This window comes from Drosophila kikkawai, unplaced genomic scaffold, assembly GCF_030179895.1.
Source record: "Drosophila kikkawai strain 14028-0561.14 unplaced genomic scaffold, DkikHiC1v2 scaffold_7, whole genome shotgun sequence".
NCBI classification, from domain to species: Eukaryota; Metazoa; Arthropoda; class Insecta; order Diptera; family Drosophilidae; genus Drosophila; species Drosophila kikkawai.
In genome coordinates, this window is record NW_027222730.1 from 97,727 (window position 1) to 112,613 (window position 14,887).

The 14,887-nt window shown below is 35.6% G+C and overlaps 3 non-coding genes across 3 annotated transcripts; all 3 read left to right on the forward strand.

Moving 5' to 3' along the window:
• The first annotated feature begins 7,267 nt into the window (after window positions 1-7,267).
• On the forward strand, window positions 7,268-9,262 carry LOC121502417 (small subunit ribosomal RNA). Its single transcript, XR_005990984.2, has one exon. It is a non-coding gene; the product is annotated as a small subunit ribosomal RNA (ribosomal RNA).
• A 536-nt stretch (window positions 9,263-9,798) lies between these two features.
• LOC138929598 (5.8S ribosomal RNA) lies at window positions 9,799-9,977 on the forward strand. The gene has a single exon (XR_011445840.1). It is a non-coding gene; the product is annotated as a 5.8S ribosomal RNA (ribosomal RNA).
• A 387-nt stretch (window positions 9,978-10,364) lies between these two features.
• Window positions 10,365-14,316, forward strand: LOC121502407 (large subunit ribosomal RNA). Its single transcript, XR_005990978.2, has one exon. It is a non-coding gene; the product is annotated as a large subunit ribosomal RNA (ribosomal RNA).
• Window positions 14,317-14,887: the final 571 nt, after the last annotated feature.

Consider the following 14,887-nt stretch of genomic DNA (forward strand, 5'->3'; position numbering starts at 1 on the left):
TGGCCATGTTCTCAAGTCAACTTAACACTCATCAATGTCCATAAACACTCAGATAATAATCTGGAATGCGAATGGCTTGAGCAAGAGCAAGCCTGAAGTGGAGCATTATATTAAAACTAATCAAGTTGATGTAATGCTTGTGTCGGAGACGCATTTCACCACCAGAACTCATTTCTCTATTCCCGGCTATGAGACCATAAATGCTATGCACCCTGGCGACAGAATACGGGGCGGTGCTTCAATTATTGTAAGGAGTGGTATACAATTTGAGGAGCTCGAGCCCGTTCAGCTTGAGTGGATGCAGTGTGCGAAGATCCATCTACAGACGTCTATAGGAAAAATCACCATTGCTGCAGCGTACTTGCCACCACGTTTTACAATAAATCAAGCGGATCTAGCCCAAGTCCTGACGAGCCTGGGACCCAAATTCATAATTGGTGGAGATTTCAATGCAAAACACACTTGGTGGGGGTCAAGAACCATCAATCCTAAAGGAAGCACACTCTACAGATGCATAAGGGAAATGGGTTGCAGTGTCCACTCAACTGGGGAGCCCACTTACTGGCCCGCTGATCAAACTAAAATTCCGGACCTCTTGGACTTTAGCTTCAGCAGAGGAATTGACCCGACAAAAATAACCACCAATGCATGCTACGATCTCTGTTCGGACCATAGCATGGTAAAGGTATTGTTAAACAGCTCGTATATTAGGAACCCAGTTGCAGTAAAACTTATTAGACGCAAGACTAACATTTGCACATATAAAAGATGGCTGGAGGAGCACGTTGACCCTGAACCGGAAATCCAAACTCCAGTAGAAATCGATGAGGCGGTGGAAAGCCTTACCAGAAACGTACACATGGCAGCAAGCGTTGCAACTCCTACGGTAGAAACAACCCACAGCACGCATCGCAGAACTCACAGAGATAACTACCTCTGGTCGACGGAGTTGGCTTCAATGGTAAGAGAAAGGAGAAGACTGAGGAGGGTCTGGCAGACCAGCAGAAATCGGAGCGACAAGACCGCATTCAATAGGGCATGCAAGGAACTTAATAGGCTGTTACTAGATCTTAAAGGTAAATCCCTCGAATCTTACCTGGAAGACCTAGAGCCATGTAGCGCGGAACATAATCTCTGGAACGCCACAAAATATCTGAAGAGGCCTGTAAAGAGAATATCAGCCGTCAAAACAAATTCCGGAGTTTAGTGTCGATCTAATCAGGAAAAAGCTAACGCCTTTGCAGAACACCTAAGGGACAGTTTCCAGCCCTTTGACCTGTGTGACCCGGAAGACCTGGAGGTGACTACGCAGTTCCTGGACATTGCATGCCCCATGGATTTGCCTATACCCGAAATACACAGCGATGAAATTCAAGAAGAAATAGTCAATCTGAAGTCATCGAAATCTCCCGGATATGACCGCATAGATGCCGCTGCGTTAAAACACCTCCCGCTGAACTGCATCGAGAATTTAAAAACAATAATGAACCAAAGCTTGAGACTTGGCCACTTCCCATCACAGTGGAAATGTGCTGAAGTCATAGTCATCCCAAAACCTGGCAAACCGGAGGCTGAGCTGGCTTCTTATAGGCCAATTAGCCTTTTAACAATCTTCTCTAAAATCCTAGAGAGGCTATTTGTTAAAAGGTTGATGCTCATTATAGAAGAGAAGAACATCGTCCCAGACCATCAATTCGGGTTCAGGCGAGGACATGGAGCAGTTCAGCAATGCCATAGAGTCGTTGGCCAGATTTTAGACTCTTTTGAAAGGAAAAAGTTTTGTGCTGCTACATTCTTAGACGTCCGACAAGCCTTTGATCGGGTATGGCATCAAGGTTTGCTCTATAAGCTGAAAAACAGCCTGCCTACGCCGTTTTATCTCCTATTAAAGGCCTACCTTAAGAACAGACGTTTCTATGTGAGATATAACCATGCAGAGTCTATTATCCACGAAGTGCATGCTGGAGTTCCTCAAGGTAGTGTGCTAGGTCCCATTTTATACTCCTTGTATACTGCAGACATGCCGATGCCAACGGGACCAAATCACACCACATGCACATACGCTGACGATACAGCATTTCTTGTGTCAGCCGACACCCTTGCGATGGCAGCTCAAAATATGCAGCAAACACTAGACAACCTGCAGCCGTGGTTACAAAGGTGGAACATGGTAATTAATGCCGAGAAATCCACGCACACCACATTTGCTCTAAGACCAGGAACCTCTCCGACAGTTCACCTGAATGGCACAGCTATCCCACAGAAGGCAACTACAAAATACTTGGGGTTGACTCTTGATGCTAAGTTAACATGGAGAGAACACATCTCGGGGAAGGTCAAGCTGATGCAACACAAATATAGGCAAATGTCTTGGCTACTGAGAAGAGGAAGCAAGCTTTCCATTAAAAATTAGCTTCTTGTGTACAAGGCCATCATCAAGCCAGCCTGGACTTACGGCATTGAACTGTGGGGCACAGCCTCATCCACAAACATAAAGAGATTGGAAAGAGCCGAAAATAAAATAATAAGAAAATTGATCAACGCCCCGTACTACGTGCGCAACACCACCATTAAACGAGACTTAAACCTGCCTACAGTCGTGGAAGAAATAGCCAAATGTAGCCGAAGGCACCTGGATAAACTACAGCAGCACGACAACCCCCTGGCCAACCACATTCTGGACAGCAATGATCAGAGTAGACGACTTCATAGATGGAACCCGCTGGACCTGCCTTTCAGAGTAACACCTCACCCACCCTGAACACTAAAACACTGTCAAAATAACATAATTTGTTAGCCCACTAGTGAATGTAATCAAAAAATTTAATTTAATGCTCTATGGGCAGATGTAAATAAAGAATTAATCAAAAAAAAAAAAAAAAAAATCTAATTAGTGACGCGCATGAATGGATTAACGAGATTCCTACTGTCCCTATCTACTATCTAGCGAAACCACAGCCAAGGGAACGGGCTTGGAATAATTAGCGGGGAAAGAAGACCCTTTTGAGCTTGACTCTAATCTGGCAGTGTAAGGAGACATAAGAGGTGTAGAATAAGTGGGAGATATTAGACTTCGGTTTGGTATCGACAATGAAATACCACTACTCTTATTGTTTCCTTACTTACTTGATTAAATGGAACGTGTATCATTTCCTAGCCATTATACGGATATATTTATTATATCTTATGGTATTGGGTTTTGATGCAAGCTTCTTGATCAAAGTATCACGAGTTTGTTATATAATCGCAAACAAATTCTTTAATGAGAGGTGTCAGAAAAGTTACCATAGGGATAACTGGCTTGTGGCGGCCAAGCGTTCATAGCGACGTCGCTTTTTGATCCTTCGATGTCGGCTCTTCCTATCATTGTGAAGCAAAATTCACCAAGCGTTGGATTGTTCACCCATGCAAGGGAACGTGAGCTGGGTTTAGACCGTCGTGAGACAGGTTAGTTTTACCCTACTAATGACAAAACGTTGTTGCGACAGCATTCCTGCGTAGTACGAGAGGAACCGCAGGTACGGACCAATGGCACAATACTTGTTCGAGCGAACAGTGGTATGACGCTACGTCCGTTGGATTATGCCTGAACGCCTCTAAGGTCGTATCCGTGCTGGACTGCAATGATAAATAAGGGGCAATTTGCATTGTATGGCTTCTAAACCATTTAAAGTTTGTAATTTATTTTATAAACGACAATGGATGTGATGCCAATGTAATTTGTAACAAAGTAAATTAGGAGGATCTTTGATCACCTGGTGCCGCGCTAGTTACATATAAAAGCATTATTTAATACAATGACAAAGCCTAGAATCAATTGTAAACGACTTTTGTAACAGGCAAGGTGTTGTAAGTGGTTGAGCAGCTGCCATACTGCGATCCACTGAAGCTTATCCTTTGCTTGATGATTCGATTTATTTTTTTTTGTATTTGTTTTGTGTGATGTATATATTTTGCTATATATACACTCACCACCGATATGTTTGATATATAACAAATATACTTTTAAAGTATATTTTGCTTATATAGAAAACATTGATGAAAAGCCATAATAATAAATTGGCAAATAAAAAGATATATTGAAAAATAATATACTTGTGTGATGTATATATTGTGCTCTATATACACTCACCAATGTATATGTTCCAAACTGTTGGTAATAAGGAACAAATGTATGAAAACACATGTTTGATATATAACAAATATACTATTAAAGTATATTTTGCTTATATAGAAAACATTGAAAAGGCATAATAATAAATTGGCAAATAAACAGATATATTGAAAAATAATATACTTGTGTGATGTATATATTGTGCTCTATATACACTCACCAATGTATATGTTCCAAACTGTTGGTAATAAGGAACAAATGTATAAAAACACATGATTCATATATAACAAATATACTTTTAAAGTATATTTTGCTTATATAGAAAACATTGAAAAGGCATAATAATAAATTGGCAAATAAAAAGATATATTGAAAAATAATATACTTGTGTGATGTATATATTGTGCTCTATATACACTCACCAATGTATATGTTCCAAACTGTTGGTAATAAGGAACAAATGTATAAAAACACATGATTCATATATAACAAATATACTTTTAAAGTATATTTTGCTTATATAGAAAACATTGAAAAGGCATAATAATAAATTGGCAAATAAAAAGATATATTGAAAAATAATATACTTGTGTGATGTATATATTGTGCTCTATATACACTCACCAATGTATATGTTCCAAACTGTTGGTAATAAGGAACAAATGTATAAAAATACATGTTTCATATATAACAAATATACTTTTAAAGTATATTTTGCTTATATAGAAAACATTGAAAAGGCATAATAATAAATTGGCAAATAAAAAGATATATTGAAAAATAATATACTTGTGTGATGTATATATTGTGCTCTATAGACACTCACCAATGTATATGTTCCAAACTGTTGGTAATAAGGAACAAATGTATAAAAACACATGATTCATATATAACAAATATACTTTTAAAGTATATTTTGCTTATATAGAAAACATTGAAAAGGCATAATAATAAATTGGCAAATGAAAATATATTGATATATATTAAATGTAAATATGATACAATGAGAAAGTAAAGTTGGAAAAAATACATATGGAAATATGATATAATGAGAAAATAAAGTTGGAAAAAATACATATGGAAATATTATATTATGAAAACGTATAGCTGGAAAAATATACATATGGAAATATTATATTATGAAAACGTATAGCTGGAAAAAATACATATGGAAATATTATATTATGAAAACGTATAGCTGGAAAAAATACATATGGAAATATTATATTATGAAAACGTATAGCTGGAAAAAATACATATGGAAATATTATATTATAAAAAATAAAGTTGGATAAAATACATATGGAAATATGATATAATGAGAAAATAAGGTTGGAAAAAATACATATGGAAATATTATATTATGAAAACGTATAGCTGAAAAAATATACATATGAAAATATTATATTATGAAAACGTATAGCTGGAAAAATATACATATGAAAATATTATATTATGAAAACGTATAGCTGGAAAAAATACATATGGAAATATTATATTATGAAAACGTATAGCTGGAAAAAATACATATGGAAATATTATATTATGAAAACGTATAGCTGGAAAAAATACATATGGAAATATTATATTATGAAAACGTATAGCTGGAAAAATATACATATGAAAATATTATATTATGAAAACGTATAGCTGGAAAAATATACATATGAAAATATTATATTATGAAAACGTATAGCTGGAAAAAATACATATGGAAATATGATATAATGAGAAAATAAAGTTGGAAAAAATACATATGGAAATATTATATTATGAAAACTTAAAGTTGTAAAGTTTTATAATATAATATATATAGTCGTATTATATGAAATATGCAATTATTTTAAAATATATGGGTATTTTGATACGATTATAGAGATTTTCTCTATGTATACCATTTTCCCCATACGATAAATGGCCTGGTGCCAGACAGCGGGGCCAAAAACCTATATAGGGTAGGCAGTGGTTGTCGACCGGTCATTGTTCAAAATATTTGCTTCGCATATATTTTGTTCAATAATATGAAATATTTTATAATATAATATAAAATAATAGTCGTATTATATGAAATATGCAAACATTTTGAAATATTTGTGTATTTTGATACGATTTGATACCATTTTCCCCATACGATAAATGGCCTGGTGCCAGACAGCGGGGCCAAAAACCTATATAGGGTAGGCAGTGGTTGCCGACCGGTCATTGTTCAAAATATTTGCTTCGCATATATTTTGTTCAATAATATGAAATATTGATGGTATTATATGAAATATGCAAACATTTTATATGTTTGTGCATTTCAGTACCATATTAAATAATTTTCTCTATTTATATAGGGAAACTATACGGTGGGTGGAAAATGCAGTTATAAATACCCGTTTTCAAGACATCGGTGCAAAAAACCTATATAAGATGGGCAGTGGTTGTCCATCAAGTATAATACAAAATGTTATGTGATTTCATATATTTTTGATTATACTAATATTAAATGGTTTAAATCATAAATAATATCGTTATAAAATTTGTTATCTAAGTTTCTTAGATTTTTGGCTTAGTGCGATATATATTTATTATAAAAAGATAATAGAGTTGAAACAAAGGCCAAAATTGAATAACAATTCTAGTTTCCAATTATTATCGTTAAATTATGGCGGTAGGCAGATATAATTTATATTATATTTGATCCTACCACAAAAAATGTGTTGCATTAATATTAATTTTTAGTATTATTGTATTCACATATCACAATATGATTTAAGTTTCATTTTTATATGTAACTTTTTCATATGTTCTTGGTTTTATATTAATATATTACCATGAGAAATGCTTTTACGAAAATAATAAATTTTAAAATTGCAAATGATTTAATTTCAATATTAATATTGATTAAACAAAATTGTATGGGTGATACAATTATGTATGTTGGAAATAAAATGATATTTTTGAATGAAATATATGCATATATAAAAAATGTATTAAAATTAAAAACATAAATTTATATGAATACAAATGCTGCGAATACGATTGCTATATAATTATGGCCGTATTCGATGAGAAAAAGAAAAATATATATTGATAAAATCTGTATACAAATATTTATATTGCTAATTTCTATTCACTAATATGAAAGAAATATGAAATAAAAAAAACATTATTCTGGTTGATCCTGCCAGTAGTTATATGCTTGTCTCAAAGATTAAGCCATGCATGTCTAAGTACACACGAATTAAAAGTGAAACCGCAAAAGGCTCATTATATCAGTTATGGTTCCTTAGATCGTTAACAGTTACTTGGATAACTGTGGTAATTCTAGAGCTAATACATGCAATTAAAACATGAACCTTATGGGACATGTGCTTTTATTAGGCTAAAACCAAGCGATCGCAAGATCGTTACTTTGGTTGAACTCTAGATAACATGCAGATCGTATGGTCTTGTACCGACGACAGATCTTTCAAATGTCTGCCCTATCAACTTTTGATGGTAGTATCTAGGACTACCATGGTTGCAACGGGTAACGGGGAATCAGGGTTCGATTCCGGAGAGGGAGCCTGAGAAACGGCTACCACATCTAAGGAAGGCAGCAGGCGCGTAAATTACCCACTCCCAGCTCGGGGAGGTAGTGACGAAAAATAACAATACAGGACTCATATCCGAGGCCCTGTAATTGGAATGAGTACACTTTAAATCCTTTAACAAGGACCAATTGGAGGGCAAGTCTGGTGCCAGCAGCCGCGGTAATTCCAGCTCCAATAGCGTATATTAAAGTTGTTGCGGTTAAAACGTTCGTAGTTGAACTTGTGCTTCATACGGGTAGTACAACTTACAATTGTGGTTAGTACTATACCTTTATGTATGTAAGCGTATTACCGGTGGAGTTCTTATGTATGTTAAAATACTTGTATTTTTTCATATGTTCCTCCTATTTAAAAACCTGCATTAGTGCTCTTAAATGAGTGTTATTGTGGGCCGGTACAATTACTTTGAACAAATTAGAGTGCTTAAAGCAGGCTTCAAATGCCTGAATATTCTGTGCATGGGATAATGAAATAAGACCTCTGTTCTGCTTTCATTGGTTTTCAGATCAAGAGGTAATGATTAATAGAAGCAGTTTGGGGGCATTAGTATTACGACGCGAGAGGTGAAATTCTTGGACCGTCGTAAGACTAACTTAAGCGAAAGCATTTGCCAAAGATGTTTTCATTAATCAAGAACGAAAGTTAGAGGTTCGAAGGCGATCAGATACCGCCCTAGTTCTAACCATAAACGATGCCAGCTAGCAATTGGGTGTAGCTACTTTTATGGCTCTCTCAGTCGCTTCCCGGGAAACCAAAGCTTTTGGGCTCCGGGGGAAGTATGGTTGCAAAGCTGAAACTTAAAGGAATTGACGGAAGGGCACCACCAGGAGTGGAGCCTGCGGCTTAATTTGACTCAACACGGGAAAACTTACCAGGTCCGAACATAAGTGTGTAAGACAGATTGATAGCTCTTTCTCGAATCTATGGGTGGTGGTGCATGGCCGTTCTTAGTTCGTGGAGTGATTTGTCTGGTTAATTCCGATAACGAACGAGACTCAAATATATTAAATAGATATCTTCAGGATTATGGTGTTGAAGCTTATATAGCCTTCATTCATGGTTGCAGTAAAATGTATATTGTGTTTGAATGTGTTTATATAAGTGGAGCCGTACCTATTGGTTTGTCCCATTATAAGGACACTAGCTTCTTAAATGGACAAATTGCGTCTAGAAATAATGAGATTGAGCAATAACAGGTCTGTGATGCCCTTAGATGTCCTGGGCTGCACGCGCGCTACAATGAAAGTATCAACGTGTATTTCCTAGACCGAGAGGTCCGGGTAAACCGCTGAACCACTTTCATGCTTGGGATTGTGAACTGAAACTGTTCACATGAACTTGGAATTCCCAGTAAGTGTGAGTCATTAACTCGCATTGATTACGTCCCTGCCCTTTGTACACACCGCCCGTCGCTACTACCGATTGAATTATTTAGTGAGGTCTCCGGACGTGATCACTGTGACGCCTTGTGTGTTACGGTTGTTTCGCAAAAGTTGACCGAACTTGATTATTTAGAGGAAGTAAAAGTCGTAACAAGGTTTCCGTAGGTGAACCTGCGGAAGGATCATTATAGTATATAATTTTCCTTACCGTTAATATATAATATTATTAATAATATTAATGAAATTGCCAAAGAAAAAAAATTAACATTGTAAACAGCAACCAAGCAAAGCTGAATGTTAAATGAATAATAAAAATCAATTAATGGAAAATAAAAAATTTGCGTGTATATGGACCATAATATACAGGCGTTGCGTAATGTATTGTTCATTATTATTATGCGCATACATTGGTTAATGCAACAATCTGAAATGCATAATGTTGTACCTGGTTATTCAGGTTAATGTTTTATATAAAATTACACCAATATATTATATCGAAACCAAAAAGGCTTATATTATAAAAATGATTAAAACTACAGATATGTATATTGTTTATATGAAACTAAGACTTTTCGCAACATTTATTTTGGATTTAAAAAAAAAAAAAATTACAATGTTAAATTTATTGAAGGATATATATATTGATATATGCCAGTAAAATGGTGTATTTTTAATTTCTTTCAATAAAAACATTTCTAATGATATATATAAACCAAATTATTAAAACTCTAAGCGGTGGATCACTCGGCTCATGGGTCGATGAAGAACGCAGCAAACTGTGCGTCATCGTGTGAACTGCAGGACACATGAACATCGACATTTTGAACGCATATCGCAGTCCATGCTGTTATGTACTTTAATTAATTTTAAAGTGCTGCTTGGACTACATATGGTTGAGGGTTGTAAGACTATGCAAAATAAGTTGTTCATAAATTTCATTGTATGAATTTTATAAGCACATGGTATATTATTGGATATAATAATTTTTAAATTTTTATATTCATAATATTAAAAATTATATGAAAAACATTATTCTCACATTGTTGTAAATATTTGAATGTGAAAACGAAGAGAAATATTTTCTTTTTTTAAATCAAATAATACTGAGAAATGTCTAGCATAAAAAATATGAAAATATTTTTCATCTAGGATTGTCTCTTATTAATGATGAAAAAATTGAAAAACCGTTGTAAATGTTATTATTCTTCGTTGGGTTTGTCAATAAATGGCAAATTTAAAACGTAATGTTATTTCTATATAAAAAGAATTAATGCAAACAAATGTTTTATACAACCTCAACTCATATGGGACTACCCCCTGAATTTAAGCATATTAATTAGGGGAGGAAAAGAAACTAACAAGGATTTTCTTAGTAGCGGCGAGCGAAAAGAAATCAGTTCAGCACTAAGTCACTTTGTCTATATGGCAAATGTGAGATGCAGTGTATGGAGCGTCAATATTCTAGTATGAGAAATTAACGATTTAAGTCCTTCTTAAATGAGGCCATTTACCCATAGAGGGTGCCAGGCCCGTATAACGTTAATGATTACTAGATGATGTTTCCAAAGAGTCGTGTTGCTTGATAGTGCAGCACTAAGTGGGTGGTAAACTCCATCTAAAACTAAATATAACCATGAGACCGATAGTAAACAAGTACCGTGAGGGAAAGTTGAAAAGAACTCTGAATAGAGAGTTAAACAGTACGTGAAACTGCTTAGAGGTTAAGCCCGATGAACCTGAATATCCGTTATGGAAAATTCATCATTAGAATTGTAATATTTAATAAATATTATGATAATAGTGTGCATTTTTTCCATATAAGGACATTGTAATCTATTAGCATACCATTATTTATCATAAAATATGGCTTATAGTTTATTCAAATTATTATGCTTGCATTTTAACATAGAATAAATGTCATTAATTTGATAAAGTGCTGATAGATTTATATGACTACAGTGCGTTAATTTTTCGGAATTATATAATGGCATGATTATCATTGATTTTTGTGTTTATTATATGCACTTGTACGATTAACAATGCGAAAGATTCAGGATACCTTCGGGACCCGTCTTGAAACACGGACCAAGGAGTCTAACATATGTGCAAGTTATTGGGATATAAACCTAATAGCGTAATTAACTTGACTAATAATGGGATTAGTTTTTTAACTATTTATAGTTGATTAACACAATCCCGGGGCGTTCTATATAGTTATGTATAATAATATTTATATTATTTATGCCTCTAACTGGAACGTACCTTGAGCAGATATGCTGTGACCCGAAAGATGGTGAACTATACTTGATCAGGTTGAAGTCAGGGGAAACCCTGATGGAAGACCGAAACAGTTCTGACGTGCAAATCGATTGTCAGAATTGAGTATAGGGGCGAAAGACCAATCGAACCATCTAGTAGCTGGTTCCTTCCGAAGTTTCCCTCAGGATAGCTGGTGCATTTTAATGTTATATAAAATAATCTTATCTGGTAAAGCGAATGATTAGAGGCCTTAGGGTCGAAACGATCTTAACCTATTCTCAAACTTTAAATGGGTAAGAACCTTAACTTTCTTGATATGAAGTTTAAGGTTATGATATAATGTGCCCAGTGGGCCACTTTTGGTAAGCAGAACTGGTGCTGTGGGATGAACCAAACGTAGTGTTACGGTGCCCAAATTAACAACTCATGCAGATACCATGAAAGGCGTTGGTTGCTTAAAACAGCAGGACGGTGATCATGGAAGTCGAAATCCGCTAAGGAGTGTGTAACAACTCACCTGCCGAAGCAACTAGCCCTTAAAATGGATGGCGCTTAAGTTGTATACCTATACATTACCGCTAAAGTAGATGATTTATATTACTTGTAATATAAATTTTGAAACTTTAGTGAGTAGGAAGGTATAATGGTATGCGTAGAAGTGTTTGGCGTAAGCCTGCATGGAGCTGCCATTGGTACAGATCTTGGTGGTAGTAGCAAATAATCGAATGAGACCTTGGAGGACTGAAGTGGAGAAGGGTTTCGTGTGAACAGTGGTTGATCACGAGTTAGTCGGTCCTAAGTTCAAGGCGAAAGCCGAAAATTTTCAAGTAATAAATGACTATATAAAAACGTTGGCAAATAATATACTTGAATAATTTTGAACGAAAGGGAATACGGTTCCAATTCCGTAACCTGTTGAGTATCCGTTTGTTATTAAATATGGGCCTCGTGCTCATCCTGGCAACAGGAACGACCATAAAGAAGCCGTCGAGAGATATCGGAAGAGTTTTCTTTTCTGTTTTATAGCCGTACTACCATGGAAGTCTTTCGCAGAGAGATATGGTAGATGGGCTAGAAGAGCATGACATATACTGTTGTGTCGATATTTTCTCCTCGGACCTTGAAAATTTATGGTGGGGATACGCAAACTTCTCAACAGGCCGTACCAATATCCGCAGCTGGTCTCCAAGGTGAAGAGTCTCTAGTCGATAGAATAATGTAGGTAAGGGAAGTCGGCAAATTAGATCCGTAACTTCGGGATAAGGATTGGCTCTGAAGATTGAGATAGTCGGGCTTGATTGGGAAACAATAACATGGTTTATGTGCTCGTTCTGGGTAAATAGAGTTTCTATCATTTATGGTGGTTACTTGTTCCCCGGATAGTTTAGTTACGTAGCCAATTGTGGAACTTTCTTGCTAAAATTTTTAAGAATACTAGTTGGGTCAAACCAATTAGTTCTTATTAATTATAACGATTATCAATTAACAATCAATTCAGAACTGGCACGGACTTGGGGAATCCGACTGTCTAATTAAAGCAAAGCATTGTGATGGCCCTAGCGGGTGTTGACACAATGTGATTTCTGCCCAGTGCTCTGAATGTCAAAGTGAAGAAATTCAAGTAAGCGCGGGTCAACGGCGGGAGTAACTATGACTCTCTTAAGGTAGCCAAATGCCTCGTCATCTAATTAGTGACGCGCATGAATGGATTAACGAGATTCCTACTGTCCCTATCTACTATCTAGCGAAACCACAGCCAAGGGAACGGGCTTGGAATAATTAGCGGGGAAAGAAGACCCTTTTGAGCTTGACTCTAATCTGGCAGTGTAAGGAGACATAAGAGGTGTAGAATAAGTGGGAGATATTAGACTTCGGTTTGGTATCGACAATGAAATACCACTACTCTTATTGTTTCCTTACTTACTTGATTAAATGGAACGTGTATCATTTCCTAGCCATTATACGGATATATTTATTATATCTTATGGTATTGGGTTTTGATGCAAGCTTCTTGATCAAAGTATCACGAGTTTGTTATATAATCGCAAACAAATTCTTTAATGAGACGATGCATTTATGTATTTTTGATTTGAAAATTTGGTATAACTCCAATTACTCAGGTATGATCCAATTCAAGGACATTGCCAGGTAGGGAGTTTGACTGGGGCGGTACATCTCTCAAATAATAACGGAGGTGTCCCAAGGCCAGCTCAGTGCGGACAGAAACCACACATAGAGCAAAAGGGCAAATGCTGACTTGATCTCGGTGTTCAGTACACACAGGGACAGCAAAAGCTCGGCCTATCGATCCTTTTGGTTTAAAGAGTTTTTAACAAGAGGTGTCAGAAAAGTTACCATAGGGATAACTGGCTTGTGGCGGCCAAGCGTTCATAGCGACGTCGCTTTTTGATCCTTCGATGTCGGCTCTTCCTATCATTGTGAAGCAAAATTCACCAAGCGTTGGATTGTTCACCCATGCAAGGGAACGTGAGCTGGGTTTAGACCGTCGTGAGACAGGTTAGTTTTACCCTACTAATGACAAAACGTTGTTGCGACAGCATTCCTGCGTAGTACGAGAGGAACCGCAGGTACGGACCAATGGCACAATACTTGTTCGAGCGAACAGTGGTATGACGCTACGTCCGTTGGATTATGCCTGAACGCCTCTAAGGTCGTATCCGTGCTGGACTGCAATGATAAATAAGGGGCAATTTGCATTGTATGGCTTCTAAACCATTTAAAGTTTGTAATTTATTTTATAAACGACAATGGATGTGATGCCAATGTAATTTGTAACATAGTAAATTAGGAGGATCTTTGATCACCTGGTGCCGCGCTAGTTACATATAAAAGCATTATTTAATACAATGACAAAGCCTAGAATCAATTGTAAACGACTTTTGTAACAGGCAAGGTGTTGTAAGTGGTTGAGCAGCTGCCATACTGCGATCCACTGAAGCTTATCCTTTGCTTGATGATTCGATTTATTTTTTTTTGTATTTGTTTTGTGTGATGTATATATTTTGCTATATATACACTCACCACCGATATGTTTGATATATAACAAATATACTTTTAAAGTATATTTTGCTTATATAGAAAACATTGATGAAAAGGCATAATAATAAATTGGCAAATAAAAAGATATATTGAAAAATAATATACTTGTGTGATGTATATATTGTGCTCTATATACACTCACCAATGTATATGTTCCAAACTGTTGGTAAAAAGGAATAAATGTATAAAAACACATGATTCATATATAACAAATATACTTTTAAAGTATATTTTGCTTATATAGAAAACATTGAAAAGGCATAATAATAAATTGGCAAATAAAAAGATATATTGAAAAATAATATACTTGTGTGATGTATATATTGTGCTCATATACACTCACCAATGTATATGTTCCAAACTGTTGGTAATAAGGAACAAATGTATAAAAACACATGATTCATATATAACAAATATACTTTTAAAGTATATTTTGCTTATATAGAAAACATTGAAAAGGCATAATAATAAATTGCCAAATAAAAAGATATATT